Here is an 11,021-nt window from a genome sequence, read left to right as displayed (position 1 = left end):
CTGCTCTGCTCTGTCAACAACTCGGCTTATTGACGGGCACAAAACATGGACTCACATAAACTCTGAGCTCATGGGCTGATATCACTCTGACTGCAGTGACCACTCGGATAGAGCCAAAAGACAAAAAATAAGTAAATTAAAACAAAGTAAGATTCTGTACTCGCTTGTTGTAAAATAAGTTAAAAAAAAATCAGCTTCTATATTTTGCAGTTTTGGCTTTATGATTTTGTGACTTTTCATCTTGATGATCTCATCTTCGCCGTTTTGGCTTCAGTTACACCTGCATCTATTTAGTGCACCGTTATTACAGTAAACTAAAAATTGCCATTTTTTAAAAAAAGGAATAAATACGCCTCTTTCTGTTAGATCTCTGTGCTGTGACATTAGATTTATAAACTAAGCCTTGTTTGTGCTCTTGTACATACAGTATATACTGGATACCCAAAAATTCTTGTATTGTCTTGAATTTTCTCATTTCATAATTTGTGGTAAACTGACTGAAAACCTCAGATTTACTCCAGTATTTCTGCACCTGGAAAAAGAATGTTTTGGTCATTTGGCCAATTAATATCTTACCTGTTATAGATAATGTTTTGTATGGCTTCAGTTTGAAAAAAATGAGTTTAATTCTCATCAGACTCATGAAATAAGGGCTAGTCTGAGCAGCGTCAAGAACAAAGTGGGTTAAACATAAAGTCTTACATAAATAACAGTGTAATGTGAAATTAACAGTGGTGTCCCTCAACCTTGTTGTGTCTCAGGTCCCATTGGAACTTAACAAACATGTGAATATGAACTTTGCCACGAGGTGGTTTGGAAGCATAAACGGGTTTATTTCTGCTTCAGAACTTCAGGAACGTTGTTTTTTTGTTTTTTTCCTCTTGTTTTGCTCTGTGTCTGACTGCGCTCTGACACTCGTGTCCCTGAACACTGCTGTTGTTCACCCTGCAGCACAGGTCTGGAATGCGGCGTTTAATGAAACGCATGAATGAGACGCAGCCTTCAGCCTTGAATAACATGAAAAGTTGAGTTTTAGCAGATCAGAGGGCTCTGTTGTGTTCAGGAAGCTACAAGCCCTTCGGACAACTCTTGATGTCTCGCAGTGTTGATGTGTTTCTGCTCTCCGGCCAAAAGCAAGTCTTCCCTGTGACAGACACATGGAAAACAGATGGTGTGGTGCCCAAGCTAATTTCCCAACAGTTTTACAGGAGTGTGTAATCAAAGACTGACTCGTGCCTGAACTTTTTAGCTGAAGCTAAACAATTCAGCTTTGCGCGGTGTAACACAATACATTTGTATGTGACTCCTCATGACCTGATTACAAAATAATTCTTGGAGATGGTTCTGGTGTTTGTAGTTTCCACATAGATTCGTGGCATGATCTGCAAGGCTAGTTTGTGTCTATGGGTGTGGGAGAACGTGCATATGTTGTGTGCTGTATTTACCTGGAAGGATGAAGGAAAAATCAAATAATTTAAAAAGGTTGTTGTTATTGCTAGAAGTCTTTGTCTGCTCATCTCGTTTTCATGGCCTCCAGCGTCATGGTGCATTATGGGTTTGGTCGATTGGCTGGCTGCTTTTTCTGCTGAATTTGTAACATTTTTAACATAATCAGATGGTATTAAAGTGCTCTGATTATGTTAAAAGTGACAGCTTCCTTGTGTTGCTGACATTTTTATCCTTGTCAGCTGCCATGTTGTCCTTTTTACCACTAAACAAACTGCTGTGAATTCAGCCAACAGCCTTTTTGGCCAAATTTGTTGCCTCTAAATATCTGTTCTGATTTGTACACGAATACGTCAATGCCAGGATCATAAGGTTCCTACATAACTACTGTCAGATTATTTATAAACAGTATAGCATCACTTCCCAACAAGCTATTTTCAGAATCATTTGAACTCAGTTCGGTTAAATTAGGTCCAATTTAGTTCAGTTATAACAACATTAACCAGAGTACCCAGATAATCCCAAATGTGAACAGTGAGAACATGACATCCTGCACAAAAAGACTCCAGTCAGGATTTACACCTGAGACCTTCTCCCTGTAAGACAACAGTGACGACTCCACCGTGCAGCCCTGATTCCATCCAAACAAAAGTTTGACCCTTCGCACTTTTTTCCCCTTTCTTCTTTTCTTTTGTCTTAATCACCAAGGGCAGGGGTGTCAAACTCGGTTACACAAGGACCCAAAATCAAAAACTTGGTCCTAGCCGAGGGCCAGTCTCAGTCCATGTTTATTGAAACAAGACTTAAGCTGAACTTCATTCTCAGATGTAATTACTTATATATACAACTTGGAGCAAATATAACTTTGTGATTAAAAGAAAAAAAAAACTAATTTAAAAATACATCCTTATTGGCATTCCTTTTCGAACCGATAAACTAATTAAAAACAAGTTTTCACCTCTGTGGGAGTAAATAGAAATGTTTTCAGTCCTGATTTAAACAATTTCTGCACAGATCAAAATAAAAGATTATAGAAAAATTTAGACTTGTTTTTAAGTAAAATAAGCCGGAAATGAAGGCTCAGTTTGTCACACACTGGCAGGCCAGTTCTTACACATTTAAAAAAATAATCTTGTTGCTCTCGTTAAGTGGTAACAAAGGCCATATCTGGCCTGCAGGCCTTAAGTTTGACACATGTGACCAAGGGGGAACAAAGATGGCTCTCGGACCAAATGCAGCTTTATATCTCAAAACAAACAATCTCTCTTTAAAAGTGAGTAAGAAGAAAACAGGTGATTGCATCAAACCTTCACTCTGGTTCATACGTGGAGCAGAGAAAGGGCTCCATTTAACAGGAAGATGTTTCACCAGAACCAGAACTCTGGGACCCTGTTGAACTTTTTCCTACATGTCCTTTTGGAAGCAAATAAATGCCGAAGCCGAATTTGGTTTTGTAGCAGCAAGCGCTAATCATATTTGATTCAGCGTTTGTTTGCAAGACATTAGCTGTTTGCTCTCTATGCTATCAATTCTGAGAACTAATTTACTACAGACAGAACAAATTTATCTTTTTCCTTTTGAAATATTTTACTGGAGACACATGTTTCGTCCACGTAGCCTCTCGTTAGGATTTCCTGCAGCCCAGCACATTGTATTTTGGTGACTTTTTTTTAACACAAGAGCAAAAGCTACGCCAATAATTTTTCTGATATTAGGAATGATCGCTACTAATTTTTATAAAACAAACCTTTGTGTTCGGAGTGGTTACTGTGTTTTAAATAATGACTAGAATAAAACTTCTTTTTTTTTGCAGCTAAATCGCTGAAAGATGACTTGAAAAGCAGCGTGGAGCTCAGGCCAGCTGCTCGAGCAGGTTCCACCTGAGGCTGTTTTCAGTGGCTGGAAACTATTTTAATGGGAAACGCAGGGATGAGTAATAATAATAATGGTGATATTAAATAAAAAAAAAAGACGTTCGGAGCTACAGCTTTCCTCCCTTCCAAGACCAATAAGGTGTTGGCCCGTTTCTGTCAGGAATCTCTCACTGAATCGCAGTTTATTACAGCTCGAATTTAGGAACTGAAACTCGTGTTTGAAGAAGACACGTCAGCTTGTAATGAAATAAAGTCTTATATAACAATTGTTCCTGATAAGTTGCCAAATAGTGGGCTCATTTACGCCAAATTAGACCCACTTAAATTGTTAATTTTGAAGCGCACATGATGCCAGGTTTTCTGCAGGCACCCTTTTTGTGTCTCTGGGTTCAATTCAGACATATTTAGGTGAAGTTTGGGTTGGTGCCCAAAATCTTGGCTTTGTTTTTCACAGAAACTCACGAGAAAGCAGAATATTTGATTGCATCCATAAGAGCAGTGTTTGAAAAAGACTGTATTATAAATACTGGGAACTGTGGAACATGTGTTAGTGAACTTGTGTCTTATATTTTGACCGTATTTGTGTTAGCCAAACCGCTGCGATCAAAAAATGATCGAACACACCGTGACCCTGAACAGGAACAGGCGGATAAAGAAAATATGGTAGTTTGCTTAAAACGTGGATTTTGAGATTATCCCCAAGGAAGAACTGTTCTTCTAAGTGAGTCCACTTACGTGTTTTTGTCTTTACAGTAGATTAAATTTGCTGTAAACAACCACAGATGAGTTGTTCATGTGTCTCTCTGACCATCAGAGAAGATCCCCGTCTGTGAAAAGTGCTGTTTCGGATACAGAGCGCGTCACTGGCTGATCATCGGACGGATTTCAGATCCAGTCTGAATGTTGTTTCTGAGAACGCGCAGCAGGTTTCACTGAAACCTTTTTCACGCATCACCGTCGGTGCTGATTTGGATAATTAGGATGATTATAAACACATCTCACTGTTTTCCTCCCACCGTGAAATAGATGTTATTAATTTTGTGACGTGCTGGAGACTGGGCAAACAGAGTTTCCCAGCATGCCTTCCACCATGTGTTCCTGCTTTTTTTTTGTTGTTGTTTTATTGGTTTAAGATGGTGTAGTTTGCGTGGCCTGCGGTACAGAGTTTAAAGATAGATAACAGAGTTTTAATGTATTATTTAAGATTTATTATTCAGGTAAACTGCAGAACATGGACCACAGAAAAGCACATTTCACCATGTTTAAAAAAAAACAGAAACTAGCCTAAATGCACACCATGTTATTCAAATTTTTGTTTCCATGCTATGATCATTCACATAACTTATTTTAATTTAAGGTAAATTTGCTGTTTAAGATATTTTCATGTACATTTAATACATAATAAATCTTACTGACTTTTCCACAGTCAGTGAAAGTTTTATTTCAAACTTTTTTATTATCAAATTATAGTTTCTTTAAATACATTTTAGATTTCTCAAATATTTAGAAACATTTAATTGAACTCTTTTTTTTTTACGCTCCTTATGTGTAACTGGTCCACATTCTTGTTATGCTCACGTTGTCTGACTCTTTGTTCCAACCTGGGCAGGAGTTCAACTTTACTAAATACACCATGGTTTTATGGCTCTAAACTATCACATGTTTCTGTGCTTTCTTTTTCCTTGCCCATAATCTATCGTTCAGTGAATAAATTATTAGCCCGACTCCGCCAGCAGAGGATGCAGAAAGCTGCTCTCCTGCTGCACCAACTTTCCACCGTTTGACAAGAAGACAAACTCATTAGATGCACATCTACAACCGATTAAACTTTGGAGCAATCTCAATTTAAGATGGCCACCACAGCTAACTGAACTTAGGAAACACAAAAATTGTTATAATGCAGCCAATTTTACAGATATTGAGATAAAATGTGGTGTGGTAGTAGCTGAGACTTATCCTTAACCACTTTAACTTACTATTACATACGCTTTATTTTCTTTTTTCAAAAGGATTGAAAATAAATAGGATGCACAGCAGCGTTTTTTTTTTAGTTTTGTGATACGATTGCTGCGTACTGATGCCTCATAATCCTGTATGACCACCCAACCCCAATTAAAACATTCAGAAAACCATCAAAAATCAACTTTTTTTGCTGCAGTGGAGAGAGATGAGAAGTTTAATAGAGTTGCTTGGTTGAAAGACCTTCTTAGTTTATCTAAAAACAACAAGCAAAATTGCTTTATTTATCCTAGAACTAAACAGTTTATTGCAAAAGATAAATTTAGATGCTCGGCTGAAGTCTGATTATGTAAAATGTGTTCTTCTCAGAGACAAATTTATTCGTGGTTTTAACTTTCACGACTAAGCAAACAACGAAACTTGATCTGGACGTGCGTTGTGTACAAATACATCCAAACATTTTATTTGTTTGCTCCCAAAGGGACTCCTGTGTTTACTATGTGCAAGTTGACCAACTCTGAACACTATCAACCAATGTTCCACCGTAAAATAATATTTCCCAATCTGCCCAAACTCTAAAACTAAGTGTGATGGATTTTTACTCCAAAGAAGGCTGAGCTGAAGAGTTTTCAAGGTGCCCAAAGATGGTTTTAGCAGTACGTGTGTCTGCTTTGTGATTTTAGCTGTAAATGTCTTGCATAAACCGTTTCTGTTTTACCCATTGTTGAAGAAGCACCTTCCTCTGCACTTTGTGATTGACTGGTCTGTGCTTTGGCTCAGGATATTTAATGGACTGGTGGAACTGTGGCGAATGTAGCCAAGACTGTAATATATGATGGTTGAGCGCTTCACATCACAGCTTCCTGACTCTCAAGCTATGTTTGTTCTTCCTCAATGCATTCCTTTCCTTTAATGGTCTAACTCTATAGTGCTAATGTGTAGTATATGTACCAGCACAGTTTCCTGGAAAGCATTTTTATGTTTCTACAAACCATAAATATGGACATTACCTATGTAACACAGGTATTTCACAGGTTTTAACCATGTGTGATTGTTTAGGACAAAGTTCCCCAAAACTATTATCTGAAAATAAGAAAAAGCTACTTTAAAACAACTTTTTAAAATGGAGATTTTTAAAAACTCAAAGCATCTCAGAAATGATGATGTTGCCTATTTTGTGAATGCTCACTATCACTTCGTGCCCTCAAATAACCCAACAGAGCAGTTTTTAGTGGTTTTCTGCATCAATCATTTACATGGATTTAACCCTACACAGCAGCCAGCCTGCAGGGGGCGCTCATGTTGGTTTGGTTTGACTTCAATTCCCATGTCCCATTCCTGTCTCTACTTATTATTATAATTCATTGAGCTAAACATTCCTCTGTATTTTCATATGTTGTTACTGTGGATGCTCTTTCCACCTAGGGGTGCAGTGTGTGGGTTTTGTATTTTTCTGTGTGGATGAAGAAACAAATATGTGAACTCAGAAAAAAAATATAAATTTAAAAACTATCAGGAGTGATAGAGACTGGGCCTTAGATTGGTTCTTGACTGACTCTAAAGTGAAAAATAAAGAAGTGACTGTGTTCATAAGCAATCACAAGCTGCTAAAAAGCCATTTCTGATACCAAACTGTTCATTTTAATATATTTATTTTCTTTATTGTTTGTTTTTCCCTCAGTTTAGGTTACTGTCTGTGAAAAAGTATGTAAAAGTGAGACTTTTATGATGCTAAAATGTAGTTTTTTTTCTATTTCTGTTGTTGTTAGAGTCTCACTCTTACTTTAACTTGTTTAGTATTCTGCCTGCTGCCAGCTCTAGGCTGCAGGCCTGACGTAATCTGGGTATTTATTGTTCAAAATGCTTGAACGCAATAAATACGTGCACACTCGCGAATGCACAGTGAGCGTGCACACGGGTTTGCACAATCAAACACTCAGAATGAGAACCACGCTGAACTTTTAATGGCTTACTCCTGCCCTCAGAGAAAAATTTAAAGTGGATAAATTATGATTGTCTCTTTGTCCCCTTGTTTCCCTTAATTCTCCTGCTTTGTCATCTATACACCACTGATCTCCCCCATGGCTTTCCGGAAAATGATTGCCGATTGCCACATGGCAGCTGGCAGAACGCTTGTCTTTTTAATGTCTTCACAATGTGGATGTGGGGCTTGATTTTATAAAGGAACTGTAGATAAGTACAGTCACCGCGCTGAAAAAAGGGGTTGAATCTCAGCCGTGTTTCTGTGGAGCATGCACGCTCTTCTTGTGTCTGTGTGAGGTTTCTCCCAGAATCCAAAGATTGATCGGTGATTCTAAATTGATTATAGGAGGGAGAGCGTGTGTGGTTGTTTGCTTTATGTGCCCCCATCTTGGCCCTGCGATGGACAGGTGACATGTCAATGGTGCACCCTGTTTTTTTAGCCCACGGGAGATTGGCATCAGCTCCCTGTGGCCCTGACAGGAACAAGCAGGTAAAGGAAATGGATGGATGGATGGATGGGTAAAAGAAAGTGTGAATTGGGAATGTTTGGAAGGAAATTCATAAATCACTTCCATGTCGCTGCAGAATGCAGAGCCCCTGTGTCCTCTCCCAGTCAGAAGTTCAATAAGGTGTTACTTTAGAGGTTACATTATAGAAACATGATGGTAATATTATTACTGAACTGCTCTGACCGGGTATGGAAGTCTGCAACATAATGAGCCTTTCAAATCATGGCATCATCCCGTTGGAAACATAGAGTGGAAAAAACAAAAACACAAAAAAAAGAAAATCTGAATTCTCGTCTTTTTCCAGATTCAAAATCACAACCAGTCCAAGTGCAGAATCTTTGCACACAGAAGACCGAGCTGTGAAAGACCTCCTGCTCTCAGCCTCAGCTGGAAACAGTTTCCTCACTGACTTGGAGCAAAAAAGTACCAAAAAAAAGGTGTTTTTCCATTTGACTGTAGTGGGATATCATGTCCAAAAGCTTGTGATGAGCAGGACAAAATCATTGCCTTCTTTACCATCATCAATCCCACGTATATATGTTAACAAGAAACACTCACAGATAAAATGTGTGACTTTATACAACTTTATTTTTTAAACCCATTTCTTGTACAGGTTTCTACATAGTGGCAGGACTGGATGACGATGATGATGATGGACAAAGTTTATACATAAATGAAAGGAAGAAGAAATCTGCAGACAAATTTATCCTAGATGTTTCTTCCTGTTGAAAAGGAGTCATTCATTTCCACTGTTGCCAACGTGCTGCTCAGCATGGAGGATTGAGACAAAGCAAAGAATTGGCTTAATCTACTGGCTTCTTTAAATAGATAACTTTTACTGAATGACATTTTATAACAAACTGTATGTGCATGTTAGTGTTTAATGCCTTGAGATGACTTCTGTGGTGAAATGGCTCTATGGAAATAAGCTGAATTGAAGTGAACTCCCTCTGCTACAAGTCAAAGCACTCTTAGGCAAGACCTCAAACTTCAAGTTATCTCCCACCTGCAAATCATTGTTTTGTGACACATACAAGTACATGAAAAGGACTACACTTGAACGGCAGTTCATTTTATTTATAACTAAGAACTGCCTTTTATCTCAACATTTTTATCAATAATTGTCAAACTGACCAAAGAAAATGCTGGAAGAAAAAAAAAAGGATCTTTTTTCTGCAGTGCTTATAAAGTACTTCTTACTAATTTTGCTTTGAGCAGCTACAGCAGTGTTGGAAGCAAATCAACTGTTTCTTTAATATAATAGAATAATTGTTTTATATTAAAAATGAAGATGTCATATATAATAATGGCTTTAATGCAGTTTTGCTTATTTGTGTTTCAGAATTGGGAAGGATATATTTTTCTCGTGTCTGCAGCTCGTCCTTGCCTCTCTTCAGCTATAAAGTGACTCAGCTGCTGGTCTGACACGGCTGGCATAAAGCTTTACTTTACGACTTTTTAAGCAGGAGAAGAAAACATAATTTGTATATCAGGAGGCTCCAGAAAGAGCTATGTTTCAGCAGATAAACACTTGTTCCTGACGGACATTGTTGTTACCATAGACTCTTTTTCCCCCTCATTCCAATGAAACTGTAAATTTGTCAACAACCAAACCCAGCCATCATCTATGATTCATCTGTGATTGATACGCTATGGCTGGAAGAATGTCGGATTTCCAACAGCAAGTTCAGGGACTTCCTTGCGAGACACACCTCCTCTGGCAGGCGACATCGATTCCTGTCTCGTGTGATGACATGTGGGACACTGCTTGAGAGGGTGGAGATGTTCACACACACACACACACACACACATGCACACACATTTACATGCATGTGCAAGCAGACATGTGTGGGCCAAACACACCAACTTTGTGTCCCTGAGGCCTTACTCGGGCTGACATTCTTGGCAGATGAGGATTAAAAACTGGCTTTTGGAAAATCACACAACTGCACACAAACAGATGCAAAAAACTGAACTCACTGGCAGTAAATGGTGACATATATTAGGATTTGGGCCATGATGCAATGCTGTCATTAAGTGCATGCCATGCAACACAAGGTTGTGTCTGAATATGACACATGTGGTTCCAAAAACCCATTTGGTCTTTGATGCAAATGATTAAAACGTGTTTTTCTTTATAGATAGGATGATTAGAGGCATTGTTTCCATGAGGTTTAAGTGGAGATGTACTTTTGGGTAAAGTATTGATTTCTTTGAAGTCTCTTTTTTCTTTTTTTAAGTCTTCATGCAGGATGTGTTTGTGCTGACATTTGTTTTGTGCATATAATTAAATGTTGGATAATAAGATTTATAGATGTAAATAACCAGATTTATCCACTTCCACTAATCATAACACTCAAAATAATTCATCTAAACCCAAGGGAACTGGTAAAATGATCTTAATGGGAAACAAATGATACCGTCAAGTTAAAAGTTTTTTTTTTATTTGGCACATTTTAAAAACGAGCCTAGTGCTGTACAATGTGTCAGGAATAAATTCAGTAATAAATACAAGAGCAACAGACATGAACTAAAATAAAACATCAAATAAAACAAAGAATGCTAATCATTTCAAAATATGTAAATCAAATAAACATCTACAATTAATTTAAAGGCACTGTAAAAAGTCACACTTCCAAACAAGTGACAATAATGAGGGCAACAATTACTCTTTTGTAACCATTTAGGAGATTAAAATGCCCAAAAAGAATTACTTTTGTTTTTGCTAAGAATAAAAAAGTTTGTCTCCATCCATGTTTGGGGTACTATAGTTTAGGGATTCTTGAGTAGCAACATGGCTGTTATTTGGATTAGGCAGATACATATGAAGGTAATCTACAAAAATAAAACAACAAAATACTACTACTACTACTAATAATAAATAAAAAACAGTTTTTAAAGAATAGGCTCCAATGGAAAGCCATACAGTATAATGAGAAGATAATTGGACCTAAAATAGAGCCTTGAGGTACGCCATAATTAGGAATGGGGAGGGTTTGAAGAATACTTCCCTAAATAGAATAAACAGCTCCTATCCAAGAGGTGTGATTGGAATCATTTAAAGTCTGTTCCTTTGAACACATGAGTCCAGACATGAAAGTAGAATATTCTGATTTACTGCACTCAGGGCTGCAGTCAGATCCAACAGAACCAGGTCTGCAGAGTTACCAGCATCAACAGTTGAAAGCAAGTCTGTAAAAACTCTCAAATGAGTCGTTTCTGTGCTGTGGCGTGCTTGAATACTGGACTG

The sequence above is a fragment of the Kryptolebias marmoratus genome, linkage group LG6 (genome assembly GCF_001649575.2).
Source record: "Kryptolebias marmoratus isolate JLee-2015 linkage group LG6, ASM164957v2, whole genome shotgun sequence".
NCBI lineage: Eukaryota > Metazoa > Chordata > Actinopteri > Cyprinodontiformes > Rivulidae > Kryptolebias > Kryptolebias marmoratus.
The sequence above is the reverse complement of the archived record's forward strand: the minus strand, read 5'-3'. Positions refer to the sequence as shown.